At 41.1% G+C, this 13,932-nt stretch overlaps 1 long non-coding RNA gene across 1 annotated transcript; it reads right to left on the bottom strand.

Annotated features, from left to right (window-relative positions):
* LOC142407659 (uncharacterized) lies at nucleotides 1-7,186 on the bottom strand. The gene is made up of 5 exons (XR_012775000.1): nucleotides 7,156-7,186; nucleotides 6,839-6,972; nucleotides 5,660-5,844; nucleotides 5,031-5,208; nucleotides 1-1,071 (listed from the first exon to the last, which is right to left on the bottom strand). It is a non-coding gene; the product is annotated as an uncharacterized LOC142407659 (long non-coding RNA).
* Between the last annotated feature and the right edge of the window lie 6,746 nt (nucleotides 7,187-13,932).

The following is a 13,932-nucleotide window of genomic DNA, read 5'->3' on the forward strand; positions in this document are numbered from 1 at the left end:
GTAACAGTTTTGCAGAAGACCATGCTTGTACTTCACACCTTCAAGGTGTGTTGTACATCTATGTTAATAAATAATTTTCCATCTTATTTTCTTCAGCCACCCATCACATCAGTCGGTTTGACTCATTTGTAACTTTTGCCTCCAAAGTGGAAGGAATTGCTCCTGCAGCATTGCTGAGGTCAGGTTAAGATCATGACATATACTATTCCTGGCATAAATGGCATTCAGTCCTGGGCAGTGCTGGCACACGCACAGCGGTTCAGAGCAGACTACGCTTTTATTAGTTGCTTCTCTGACTTCTGCTTGACCCAGAAATACAAATCTCCAAAACAGATAAGGTAACTTTGAAAAAACTCTGAACTATCCTCACCTGCCTTCTTAAAGCAGCTTTAAACCACCTGCGCTCAGCAACAGCCCATCCCCTCCTGTACCTTCCTGAACCAGCTGATCCTTCCTGCCCCTTTGCTCCTAATGCTCCTAACTTAGTCTCATGCCACTTACAGACTCTCCAGTTTGCCTTGCATCCCCAAGGGGAAAGCTGGGGAACGGTTGTTATTCCCAGCTTCCTCTCCCCCTTGATAGCCTTGCGGCAGAGCGGGATGCTAATAACACCAGAACAGAGGGATGTCTGCTAGCGGCTAAAAGGATTAAACCCCCATTTCCCTTTGTCCAGTAGCTTCAAGTTTATGGTTCATCAGGGAAAACCTTCACTCAAGTTGGAAGATAGATCTAAAAAATGCAGTATCTCAGCTATCATTTCCACAGCAACAGGTCTGGCAGCCAAAAGAGTGAATGAAGTAGCCTCTCGACTGTATAAACTTAACCCTTCCTGAACCCTGTGGTCCTGTTTCTCCAGATCTCATACACTCGTGTTACATTAGCAAGCATGAACTGTGTCTTGTTCTGCTGTGACACAGCAGGAGATGTTGGGGAGAGTGAAGGAAGTTTGGTGCACTTTGCAATCAAGGAATGATCTTTTCTTTTGTGTTTGCTGGTTTGTTCCACACCAGGATCGCGGCAATGGGGCTGTGCAGGGTTTCAAAGACCAACAGGAAGAGTAGCTTTGATATTCTGTATGTGATAAACAGTAAGGAAGAGAAAGAAAGAGAGTCAGAAATTGATAATTCAAATAGGAAAGAACTCCAATGGAGGAATACAAAGCGGAGACAGAGATAGATTGGTCCTTCTGGAGATCCAAGAATATTACATTGAATATGTACATATTCTCCTGTACGTAAGTACTTTTCTTACAGCTGTAACTGAGAGTAAAGAGGTTATAGAAGAGCTGGGGGAAAGCAACCATTCTGCACTTTTATATTCTACCTCCTGTGAAGATCCATAGGAATGTATCATATAAACTTCATCTTAGAGATAAGGAAAGGGAGGCCAAGAATTGATAATAACTTACCTAAATCCATAATTTGCTGGATTGTATCCGACACATGATAATCAGGAATGTTAACAGATTTTCTGCTTTACAGTCCCATGTTCTAGACTATAAAGCTTCCTCGAAATACCTCCCTCCCTGCCCCAATACATACTGTGTTCCTGTCCCAGCTACCCACCCCCAGGAGGAGCTGCTGGGGTGAGGGTCCTGTGGACAGCTTTGCAGACATGATCTTTCCAAGGACTTGCAGGAGGAGCTAGCAGCTCACAGCTGCTGTGGAGAACTGAAAAATGAACAGAGCTGAAAACACTAAACCACTTTCTTTGAGGATGCAAGGGTGCAAAAGCTGCACTGCATAAGCAGTGGAATTAACTGTTCATATATGCATACTCATTCAAAATGCTCCAACCCAGTGCACAGACTGTTTATTTTGCTGTTACTGGGATACATCAGAGAGAAAATATATTCTTATAGGAAATCTGTGATCCAGCAGACAAATGCAACCAGCCTTGTGAGATGAAATTGCTGTAGACATTAACGTATGCCTGTTGCAGAGCTGTCTCCTGGAGTGCTCTCAGAGCCACGCGTAGAGCATGGCAAGCAGCGTAAGTGATATAGTCCCATGAAAACAAACACTGCAAGCAAGAAAGATCTCTGTCCTAGGGTTTCATGAAGTAAATAGTGCAAACGGTCACCCAAGTAGTCAATTTTGCTGTTGATTCCTCCATGGTATCCCAGGCAAAGAAATACAAAGGACAATATGGGAAGCTCAGAACAAAGAACACCAAGGTAGACACCCTTAGCATGGTCTCATCACATTTATTATTCTTAATGGCAATCCTGTGCTAGGGCTTAACTGGGAACAAAAGATCTCTCTTGGTTTTTTTTTTTTAAGGAAGCAGGCTTTGCTGGGAAAAAAGCATCTTTCCTGCAAAAAAGGAAGAGGAGACAAAACATTTTGACCAAAAAATGCATGAGAAAAATAGGGCCATGTTCGAGGTGGATCTGGGAGAACTCCAGTTTCACTGTAAACTGAATATATCTTCTGGCTTTGGTAACAGACCATCATACAAGGCTTTTCTTAGTATATGTATGTATGTATACTCAGAATACATATACGTATGTATACATATATGTATGTATTCTCATGTTATTTTTACGTGTATCATCTTAGACATCATTTTGCAAAGCAAACAAAATTTCTTGTTGTACAAGTCTGTTTATTCCCTTAACCATCAAAATTTCAGGAACAAAACTTACCTCTTGGGCCTTGGTTACCTTCAACAGCAACTAGTCCAAAACCTCTGCCCCCTTTATCTCCATTTTCACCATGCTCACCTAAAATTTAATGAGTACGATAATTTCCACGTTTACATTCAAGTGGAAAACAGTTCATTGTTCACAGACTTTGAACTTGAAATTTGCTGAGCAAAAGACAATTTTTAAAAAAAAGTCTTTCAAAGATATTCCATCTTTCAGTCTTTGTTTTCCAGGATTACCAAAATCACCATAAAATCCTTCTGCCCCATACGACCCATCAATTCCTTTCAACCTAGGATTGCCCTGTAAAATTCTTAATGTTGCTGCAAATCCATTATTTCCGTTTATATTGATTCTTCCTTGTTTAGTTTCAATCTGTAACATCAAACGAAATAAATTATGAACGACAGTGGAAACAAGTCCAAATTTTCAATGTAGAAAAAACAAACCAGCTATCTGATTCTGAATAGAGATACATCTTGTCTTTGTTTATGAATTAGACTCTTTGAAAATGCTCTTTTCTGTACACGGAAGACATAGCAAAAGAAAAAAAAAATTTGAAGAACCTCAGAGACCCGTAGAACTTTATAAGGGACCTTCCTAGTGTGGGTAGTTACACCTGTGAGAGCCAAGGATGTTTGTTCTAGATAATGATCATGTGAGAATAAGGGACAAGGCATGTGCAGATGCCTGCTTTATTAGGAATAGTGCTTAAACTGTGACAGTTGAGAGCTGGTGGAGTGGACCTGATCACAGTTTATTGTGTTGTGGACAAGGAGAGGTCCCCCAGCCCCACAGGCAGCAGTGCTCTGCCTCACCTCCTGGCATGACTGTGGGTTAGCAGGATTTGTAACGGGTTTGTATCTGGGCAGAGATGATGTGAAGACAGTAGGGAGGTTGGGAGAGGAATGAGTATTTGATTCACAGGTCAAATTTGAAAAGTGAGGCTCGGAAGGGGTGGGGGTATAGAGAGGGACATCTCCCTGCGGAGGAATAAAGCAGAGAGCCCACAGCGGCAGGAGGGGGGGAGGGAACGCTAAAACCAGAAGGGTTAGGAAGGCAAAGACTGTTTAGAGCAAAGAAATAGCATACAATAAAGCCATTTTATGTTTGTTTAAAAGGACAAAACCAATAAAATCCAACAAACAATAACAAAAGCCCAGACATTTAACCGCATGGCATGAAAACTGAGATAATGTGTGCTTTCAGTTTGGCACTGCAGTCTACACATACTGAAATGTGTGTTAGGGGGAGTCAGAGCACGGGGGGAAGAAGAGTTAAAAGTAGATGGGTACTTTCAGTCTTATTAAATGACTTGTAATACAGTTGGGTTATTAACATGTTATGTCTCTCTGAGGTGGTAACCTAAAATTTGCAAAGTGAAACAAGGTTATTTTTGCCTATTTTCCAAACCCAGCATGCAATCTCTTGCCATTTCATTCTACTCTCAAAAGAGTATTTTGTCTATCTTTGGAAAGCATCGCTAAAAATATCTCATTACCATGGTATTTAACTCTAGATTTGGAAAACAAATCTTACTTGTTTAGAGTTCATGACACTGTAGGCAGTGATCAGCAACAAAGATATATGAAGAACATATATGAAGATATATGAAGGCAAAAAAACCCAGCTCAGATATTTTTGCTGATAACTTTTTAAACCCTCCCTCTTCTTTTAGATCATAAGGTTTCGGCTGCAGCACAGTAATGAACATAACTCCAATAAAAGATTTGCTTTTGAATTTACTCTTCTGTGGTATTCTTTGCTGTAAGTATGAGAAAATACTAATCAACTATATATAATGAAATTATGATCCCTCAAAGGTCCCTCAAGAAAGGGAAAGGTAAATTATGGTCCCGCAAGACCTTTTAGATCAGTGGGAGATGAATACTCTGGTTATGAGTCACTGTTTGCTTTCAAAGTTGTTGAAAATACAGATACAAATAAAGTTTTAAAACTGTTGCATATCATTTGGGGGTAGTTTTTAGAAAAAGTTTATTAAATTATTGCTCAGCTTGTAATAGTATTAAAATGGATTTATCTAATCTTTTACCATAACTTCACTGCCTGTTTCTCAAGGTTAAAGTTAACATAGTAATGATCTCAAGTACTTGCTTTGGGCATTTTATTTTGTTTTGCAGGCTTCTAATTTCTTCCATAGCTATTCTGTATTTGTTTTCCCTGTAGGAAAATAAATTCCCCTGGTTCCTATTGAAGGAAATGGAAAACTCACTTCAGCTTTAGTTCAGTTAGAACAAAATCAAGTATAACATTACACCAAAGAAAGTCTTTCCTGTTCTTTATACTTCATGTTCCATGTCACTCAGTGCTTCAGCTACATTTAGATTTGTGAAATGGGCCTATTTTTCTTTCCCTCACTTACCTCTTGCCCAGGGTATCCAGGAATATCCCTTGGTCCTGGAGAACCCATCGGCACGTTTCTGAAGAGAGGGCAGCTGCTGGCACATTTCTTCCTCATGCTGTCTGCAAAAGTTGAAGTTTGTTCTAAGAACATTCTTTCACACACTTCCAATTGCATGAGTTTCTGGAAAAGGTAGTCCCTGTAGTTAAAGAGCTTTAGAAACATTAGGAAAATAAAGTAGAAACAGTTCCATCAGAAAATCCCACTGAAACACCTCCTAAATTTCCTGTAATTATCTGGTTAACAATGTTTGGCTGTACTGCCCTCTTCTAGTATCCAGCTAAGGCTAAAATGACGTTTATAGTCCAAATATTCAAGTGTGATTATTTTTAAACATGGCTTTTACAAAAATAATGAAAAATTTTACAAGAAAATGTCTGCGATCTTATCAGTTTGGATTAATTTCCTTGTAAAGTTAAATTCAGATTCAGTGAGCCAGAAATCTTCCCTAATGCATTTTCACTGGCCTGAGGAATAACTTTTCACCAGTTTTGTTCCCATTCTGATCCTTCTGATGTGTTCGTTGTAATGATTTCCTGCTGTGTCAGCTCAATTTCATATATCTCCTCCTCACTCTAACTATTTGGTACCTTTTATGATATTTTAGCTCAAAAAAACCAGCAAGTCCCACAAGTGGTCCCAGGGATGGAGCGGTGCCAGGCAGACTGCTGGCTCCAGGAGCACCTTTCTCCCTGGGGTGGCCTTGGCATCCAGTCTTCCTTGCTCTGCTTCGTCCATGGCACCTTCAAGCTTGTGCAGTCCTTTGTCTCCTTTCCTAAACAAATAACTCACTTTTAGTAGCACTTTGTAAATTATGGCTTGCCATAACACCATTGGAACAGTTATTTAGCTCTTCCTGGCTTTATTCAATTGTTTTTGCAAGGAGTCCAGGTCAGATGAATGCAACAGGAGTAGGGAGAAAGGAACAAATGGATCAAAAACATTTCTTCACTTACAGTTCCTTCAACACCTTTTTCTCCCTTTAAAACAAAATATAAATGTTGATATTGCATCTAATTTCAAACCCCAATTAGTTCCCACTGGTTTACATACCAGCTTTCAGTATGTGTAATTAATATTTTACAGTTTATTAGCATCTTCATTGAGATCCAAGCAACCTACAAATTATCCATCATGATGACGAAGGTAGTGGAGGATAACTGATATTTTATTCAGAACTCTTGGCTGTACAAGATAAAAAATATAATAAATATATGTGGTTGACAAAAAAAACATAGGAGAACAGCAAGGGTGAAAAGCTAGTAAAAATTATAAACACGAAAACAGTTAAAACAGTATTTTGAGTTTAATTTCATTACAAGCATGCATAGCAAACTATCTTTTCATCTCTTTTAGCATATATACCTGGAAGACCAAATTCTTCCTAAAGCTAGAAGAAAACTTCTTGCATAGAAAACATTTAGAAGTCTCCATAAATGCTCATTTATGATTTTTTTTTAAATCTTGATTATTTCAATCATTTCCACTTCAAATGATGTGTGCTTCTTCTCTGTGATATTTATTATGATAATGATCCTGATGGCTTTTATTCACTAAGACTTTTGAAAACAATACATTTTTCTTAACATCTTAATAAACAAAGTATCTAGCTCTTAATTGGCAAGTTTAATTTGTAAACGTCATAGCATTTTAACACGTACTATGTTTATATGTTTATTCCTATGATTCAATATATCCTCTTACATTTGATTTATTTATTCCTATTATACACACGGGAAAACCAAATCACAAAATGTATCGTGACTTACCTGAATTTATTCTTAATTCATAGTTGAGTGGCAGAGATGATGAATTCTTGAGTTCTGGTCCATAATTGTCAGGCTATGGCATTGTTTCAATGGGCATTTTCAAAGAACAGATGCTGCGGATGGGCATTAGAGGACTACAAATTCAATTAAACAGACTGTTAAATATTCAGGATTGTATTATTCAAAACCAAGAGGTATCATTCAGCCTCAGGCGAAAGATTTACACCCTAAATGAGGGTGTTACAGGTGTGTCTACATCATCAATTCCAGGAAAATAATCCTCTCCACAACTCTTTTGACCCCAGTTTTCAACTTACACTTTGAGCCTTGCCTTAGTGCACTGACGAGAATACCAGGAGCCCGCTGCCTACACACATGTGCGTACTGACAGCTGGCACAGGTCAGTGCAGACAGCATGTTACTCATGCAATTACCAGGTTTTCTGGAGGAAAAAAAAACATAGACATTTTGAATGTGCAAAGAACTGAAGCCCTCTGAACCTCTGTTTCAATTCTCATCATCGTAAGGCAAATACGAAAAGAAGTTTTCCACTGATTTACAGCCAGGTTCTGCTTGATTCCTACATATATCTGCCCAGCGGTGAGAGGAGCCAGAAGGGTTCCCCTCGATGCGGGGGAGGATAAAAGAGCCAGGAACAAGTCACAGCCCTGGTGTATCTGTACCATTTCTGCTCCACAGAAGCATTTAACACCCTAACGGAGGTGGAGTGACTAATGGTGGGTGTAGGAGCTCTGTAGGACCTCCGACCCAGCCAGCAGCGCTGACCTGCTCTTTGCCAGACACCATCAAGAGCAGTGGCAGTGAGCACACCCAGCTTTTCCAGTCAGCTCCATTCAGGGAGCATTGCGTTTGCAGCAGAATATATGCCAGAGCACACGCATTGTGGTACGGGTTGTCCATCAACAGGACAAAGTAATCACAGCAGCACCAAAATATTTCTCCCTAAGAAGGGAGAATTAAAGAAAAAAAAAAATCTTCAATATTGTCTTCTGTATTTTATGGGTGTTTTCTTTCCTACAGCCACACACATTCACACTTAGAAATTGGACATGTTTCCAACTAGCTGCTAATTTGTTTTCCATATCTGTTTACCTCTGAAATATATTTCCTTTCCACTTTAACCTTAATTGCCCTGTGCTGACTGTACCGTAATAAAAAAATCAGAGAGGTGTCTAATCCTCAAAGCAAAGCCTCATGACAAACTGTCTCTCTCAGTGCCATGGTGTGCTGGTAGCCCTGCATAACCCTGCAGAAAGCAGGAAATGAAAATTATGCTAGTTATATTTCTTAGCTGCTTGATGGCTATCCATGTTAAGCTAAATCCCAAGTCTCATATCCATTCATGTTGAATGCAAAACTGACTGACTTGATTGCACATAATTAGTAACAATTTAAACTCACAACTGCCCCAGGGAGAATTGTAAGTCCCAGACTTCCAGGAATTGCTGCCGTTCCTTTTGGACCAGCTGCCTCCTGTTCAGGTTCATATTTGGGAACCTGTCTCACGCCTGTGACCACTGGCTACCACAGCAGGAAAAGGAGAAAGTTTCACTTCAGCACCTTATGTTGCCTATTTGTTTCAGTGGCTTCGGTGGTCCATCTCACAGTGCTGGCCAGCGTGCAAACACCAGTTAGCATTTGCTTCTCTCCACTTGTCTCTCCATTTCTCCTAGAGCTTCTCCTTCAGCTCTAAGAAGAGCCATCCCCAAGAGCTCTTTCAGAAGCCAGTGGTCACCTCCCCACTAGAGTATGCCGTTAGCCAGGTCCACAAAGATCCCAACCAGACAACTAGTTATTCTGTGTCTGTTAGCACATATACACATATGCTAAGATCCACTGAAAATTCAAATCTACATTGAAAGAAAAAGCATACACCAATGCATGCCTTCTGTGAAAATAAACCAGACTGTTTCAGAAGGGACAATCCAAAACAGTTCACAGAATGAAACATCTCCAAGTTATGTCTGTCACTTTTGTCATGTTTAAAAACCTTAAAGAAATGTGACCATCTGTTCAAGAAAAATGAGCAACAAACAGATGACAAGTGAAAATTAGTTCTTCCTCAAGCTGCCACAGCAGCTGAATCTATCCAGAGCATTTGCAGATCTGCAGCCCTCTGCGATGAGCAACAGGAAAGGTCTCCCCAGCGCAATGTACAGTGGCAAATTTCAGCTTTTAAGGACTAGGGTAAAAGTAACCAGAACTTACTTGCTAATGAGAAAGATGTATAGCTTGTTTATGATCCTGTTGAAGATCTTGAAAAGCTGGGTGGAAGTAAAGATGCAGTTACTCCTGGATTTTCCATCAGTATGAATCAGAGCTTCACTGGGAAAAAGTGTTGGTCTTCCGTCATGGAGTTTGCAGACTCAGAGATAAAATGATAGACATGTTCTGAATCGCTTTCCAGTTTACATCAACGACAGAGAATGCTTTGGCTTCTTTTCCTGCTCTTTCACAAGCTGTCAAAATAAGTTTTGTTTAAGAGAACTATTTAATTCATAATCAAATAAGGAAAAGTTGGCTCTGAGAGAAAAGACCCAAAGGCTGTGCAAAGCTAGGCTTAGTCATTGAAAGAAGCTGCTTCCAGGCTTCCTTAGCATTTGCACATCCTTAGCATGGATATACACCCTTTCTTAGTCACCCAGAGCTGTGGGTGCATAACAATTTCTATTTCCATTATTTCACAAGTAATTCTCAGCCATACAGAAGAGAAGATAGAATCATAGAATCGTTTAGGTTGAAAAAGACCCTTAAGATCATCGAGTCCAACCATTAACCTAGCACTGCCAAGTCCACCACTAAACCATGTCCCTAAGCGCCACATCTACACGTCTTTTAAATACCTCCAGGGATGGAGGTATTTAAAATACCTCAACCACTCCCCTGGGCAGCCTGTTCCAACGCTTGAGAACCCTTTCAGTGAAGAAAGTTTTCCTAATATCCAATCGAAACCTCCCCTGGCGCAACTTGAGGCCATTTCCTCTTGTCCTATCACTTGTTACTTGGGAGAAGAGACCGACCCCCACCTCCCTACAACCTTCTTTCAAGTACTTGTAGAGAGCAATGAGGTCTCCCCTCAGCCTCCGCTTCTCCAAGCTAAACAACCCCAGTTCCCTCAGCCGCTCCTCATAAGACTTGTGCTCTAGACCCTTCACCAGCTTCGTTGCCGTTCTCTGGACACACTCCAGCACCTCAGTGTCTTTCTTGTAGTGAGGGGCCCAAAACTGAACACAGCATTCCACGTGCAGCCTCACCAGTGCTGAGTACCAGGGGGACAATCACTTCCCTACTCCTGCTGGCCACACCATTCCTGATACAAGCCAGGATGCTGTTGGCCTTCTTGGCCACCTGGGCACACTGCTGGCTCATATTCAGCCAGCTGTTGACCAATACCCCCAGGTCCTTTTCCACCGGGCAGCTTTCCAGCCACTCTTCCCCAAGCCTGTAGCGTTGCATGGGGTTGTTGTGACCCAGGTGGAGGACCCAGCACTTGGCCTTGTTGAACCTCATACAATTGGCCCCAGCCCACGGATCCAGCCTGTCCAGATCCCTCTGCAGAGCCTTCCTCCCCTCAAGCAGATCAACACTCCCACACAACTTGGTGTCATCCGCAAACTTACTGAGGGTGCACTCGATCCCCTTGTCCAGATCATTGATAAAGATATTAAACAGGACTGGCCACAGTACTGAGCCCTGGTGAACACCACTTGTGACCGGCCACCAGCTGGATTTAACTCCATTTACCACAACTCTTTGGGCCCGGCCATCCAGCCAGTTTTTTACCCAGCAAAGCGTACGCCCATCCAAGCCATGGGCAGCCAGTTTCTCCAGGAGATGCTGCCAGTAGGATAGTGAAGCGTTCCTCCTTTATGTCTTTCTGTTTATGACAGGCAGGAAATCCTCTTTCCACCAGCACAGCTCCAGCCTCAGCCATAGAAAATGGTGCAGTTCTGTTGCCCTTCAGAAAAGACAAATGGAGCAGCAAAGGTCTTGTAGCAGTTTTTGTGCTTTGGATGACCACAACAGCATGAAATAGAAGAGTGCCACAGAATCCATAGGAGGGTCTAACTTCTGCAGCTGTAACAGCCAGATCCTTGTTTTCAAATCCATCCCCGCTCAGCCTTTCCCAGTCCCACTGCCCTTTGGAGGAAACCAACTTTGTGCTAGATTTGCATAAAGTGTTAAAAATGTGGATGCCCTATAGATATAAACAGAGTTAGCTATGTAAACAAGGCAAATCAGCCTTGGTCTTTGGTTGCTAAGCTGCATACAGAATTTGGTGGGGCTGGGTTGTATTCTATTTGCATAGAATACAAAAATTTAAATCAAAATTAAGAATTCAGGTTTTGATTCTAAAAACTATCCTTAAGGGAGCACTCAGCAAAGATGCAACAACGGTAAGCAGGTGAGGGACCATGCAATACATTATTTAATCTTAACAGCTAAATTATTTACTTTAGGAACTACTAGCAGCAAGTTTTGAACAGCGTGCAATTCCTAACTCTGTAAAATTTGTGAAATACATACAGATTTGGAAGCAGGACGGGGGGGGGGGGGGGGGGGTATGCTGCAATACCAAAAGGAAGCATTGTGGTCATCCATTGGGACTTTCTGCCACTGACTACTCAAGTTTCTGGAACAAGTTCTGACCAACTTCCTACACCTGATTTGGTAAACACAATCAGTGTCATTTAAAAAATCTTTTAAAAGTGAAGGAAGGACTACTGCATGCTTTTTGAACCTTTTTCTTAGCAGCAAAGATAACTAATAGTTGGGAAAATGGAACAAAGAAAGTAATGCTAATCTGTGCTTTAATCACCATTACTGTAAGTACTTCTTAGCACGGTAAACGACCAGCCCCATTCAAACCTTCATCAGACATCACATGTTCATCAACTACAGTAATTAAAATTGTAATTAGATACTCAGCATGTGAGACTATAACAGAAGTAGAAAGCAGTCATCAGCAGTTCACATGCACTGCTAGTTGACACTGCTAGGAGCAATGTCTCAGAGAAGATAAGGGCTCAGGCCCTGGTCTTTAACTCCCCACCCCACCAAGAGCATCATAGCCCATTGCAATGGAGAACCACACAATTTTGGGGCAGAAACTCTTGAACAAGCATAGATGCAAACTGGTAAATCCACTTGGCACAGTGTTGCACTGTATAGATCTAACAACTCAGGTTCACAGCAGGAAACCAGAGTCATACAGTGCTGCCTCCAAGCTAACAGATGCTTTTCCCCACAAAACCAATCAATCAGCTTGCATACAGCCAACTCACCTGTCACTCTTAATTTCAGAATTAACACTAATGAACTTCAGATATCTCTGTGTTGCTCTGTAGCTACATCCACATTCTGCATTCCCTCAGTGCTGTAATCGTATTTTGCTTCCACTGTTATAAACAGTTGTCTTATGTTGTCAACTAGAATTAGGTTGGTTGATAGCACACTGGATTTTCAGCTGCCCTATTTCTATCTAGGATTTTCCTCACAGAAACACACTTGCATATGTATCTATGTGTATGTGTACATATATGCATATATATGCACATACAAATATATAAGATACACAGGCATGTATGTGTATACTGCCTGCATGGATAAACCCAGCACTTCTGCGCAGCATAAACCTGCTAGTGCAGACGGACTGTGACCGGTGCATAATCTATTCATGCAGTCCAGATTGGATGCTTTTCACATCCGACGCATGCACAATGCAAAGTGATCCAAGCTCACAGCAGCAGAGACACAGTGACTTTGCAGGACTTTTGACTGGGTGGCAGGTGTCAAAAAGTACCAGAAAAATGTTTTTAAAAAGTCTTTTAATTCTGACTACACTAAATGTGGCATTGAAAAAGGAGGATATGTCTGGATGAACTTGGATATTGTTTGCTTTAATGAGGAGTTATTCTTTGTGTATGGATTTAATGATACTTATGTTACTGTTGTGGTTTAACCCAGCAGGCAGCTAAACACCACACAGCCATTTGCTCACTCCCCCCAGGGCTATGGGGAAGAGAACCAAAAAAAGGCAAAACTCGTGGGTTGAGATAAAGACAATTTAATAGGACAGAAATGGAAGGGAAAATAATAATAATGATAAAAGAATATACAAAACAAGTGATGCACAATGCAATTGCTCACCACCCACTGACTGATGCCCAGCCAGTTCCGAGCAGTGGCCGCGCCTCCCTGGCCAACTCCCCCCAGTTTTTGTCCAGCATGATACCATATGGTATGGAATAGCCCTTTGGCCAGGTTGGGTCACCTGTCCTGGCTGTGCCCCCTCCCAGCTTCTTGTGCACCTCCAGCCTCCTCGCTGGCAGGGCGGTATGAGAAGCTGACAAGTGCTTGACTTAGTGTAAGCACTGCTCAGCAACAACTAAAACATCAGTGCGTTATCAACATTATTCTCATGCTAAATCCAAACCACAGCACTATACCAGCTACTAGGAAGAAAATTAACTCTATCCCAGCCAAAGCCAGGACATCGTCCCATTTCACAAAGCTTGTAAGACCTTGTTCACTCTGAGATGAGTCATATTTTGTTGGAATTAGTCAATGGGACATGGAAAGATGACAGTAAGTGATGCAAAAGCTTCATGTAGGAGACGAGTCATAAAATCAACCTTCTTTCCTTTTGCTTTGGGTTGTCCTTTGTTCCCAAGTCTTCCAGATACTCCCTAAAGGGGAAAAAGTAATTTGTACTAACAGCTGCTTTCAGTGATAACAATTTTATGGCTCTGTTGTAACTGAAGATGATGACATTATGTTACATGTATTTCAACTCTAGACTCTAATAATACACTTAAACTACAGGAGACATACAAAGGCATTGCTGGGAGAATTTACAACAGTCAAAGAGCTGTCTCCCTTTGAAAGAGAAACTCATTCATAACACAGAAAATACTGCAGCATTAATCAGCCTGTCAAACAAATCAGTGTTTTTTATTTTACTGATTTCATCTAATTTTCCAAGCAATTATATAACTTCAAGCCATAAGGAAATCACACAGACTGAGTTTCTTAGCCTAAGGTATATTGTATAGTTCTGTGGATTTTAAAGG

This window comes from Mycteria americana, chromosome 3 (genome assembly GCF_035582795.1).
Source record: "Mycteria americana isolate JAX WOST 10 ecotype Jacksonville Zoo and Gardens chromosome 3, USCA_MyAme_1.0, whole genome shotgun sequence".
Lineage (NCBI taxonomy): Eukaryota > Metazoa > Chordata > Aves > Ciconiiformes > Ciconiidae > Mycteria > Mycteria americana.